The sequence below is a fragment of the Arachis duranensis genome, chromosome 10, assembly GCF_000817695.3.
Source record: "Arachis duranensis cultivar V14167 chromosome 10, aradu.V14167.gnm2.J7QH, whole genome shotgun sequence".
Taxonomy (NCBI): Eukaryota; Viridiplantae; Streptophyta; class Magnoliopsida; order Fabales; family Fabaceae; genus Arachis; species Arachis duranensis.
The window spans coordinates 7,979,404-7,980,135 of record NC_029781.3 but is presented as its reverse complement, the minus strand read 5'-3'; the positions used below and the strand labels follow the sequence as shown (position 1 = coordinate 7,980,135).

The window sequence follows — 732 nt, the reverse complement described above, 5'->3', positions numbered from 1 at the left end:
GCGGTTCGATGACCGGTCCGGTTTTCAGAACCTTGGTTTTGATCACATGGTAGTATCTCGTTGCAAACTATGTAGAATAGTTGGTGATTACTTTGTTGGACCACCTTAAATTAAGTGTGCTGGGTACTGGGAAGGTTTGGCAAATTGAGAATTTATGAATAGGAATTAGCAAATAGTAGTTGTGTTGTATTTTTAAACATTCTAGAAACAAAATTGTCAAATTGTTGACCAAATATTTGTCTTTTCATATTTTTTACTCTCTGATGTTTAATTGATGATTGTGGTGGCTTTCATGCAGGGAATAACAAAAGAAACTTAATGCGTCTTTGGTGAATTAGAAGGTGGAATTGGTAATTTTTTTTATTGTGCTGTGTGACCGTTTATTACTTTATGAAATTGAACTTGTTATTTTGTTAATTATATGTTGGTACTTGGTATTATTTTTGCATATTATTAGTTGAAAATAGCTTAGGACAAGTTTTTAGTATACTAGATATGATTAGAAATTTAGGACATGTTATTTTTTTTAATTAGCGGCAAAAACCGAAAATCAAACCAAAAGTTGGCTTCACAAAAACAAATCGAATATTTTATATATAATTAGTTCGGATGATTTTTTTCTCAAAAAATCGGACCTAACCGCAAACTAAACACCTCTAATTGACACCTGGTTTTCACCCAGATCAGGGTTTAGGATTTTTTGTTATATGCCTCAACGCCACCATTCTTCTT

At 32.1% G+C, this 732-nt stretch overlaps 1 protein-coding gene across 9 annotated transcripts in view; it reads left to right on the top strand.

Moving 5' to 3' along the window:
* The window catches only part of LOC107468885 (uncharacterized), a 5,686-nt gene that overhangs the window by 2,430 nt on the left and 2,524 nt on the right, over nt 1-732 (top strand). For all 9 annotated transcript variants that reach the window (XM_052255341.1, XM_052255342.1, XM_052255340.1 and 6 more), the window contains one exon: nt 299-350. The gene's annotated coding sequence lies outside the window, so the exon portion shown is untranslated. The remainder of the gene's footprint in view (nt 1-298; nt 351-732) is intronic.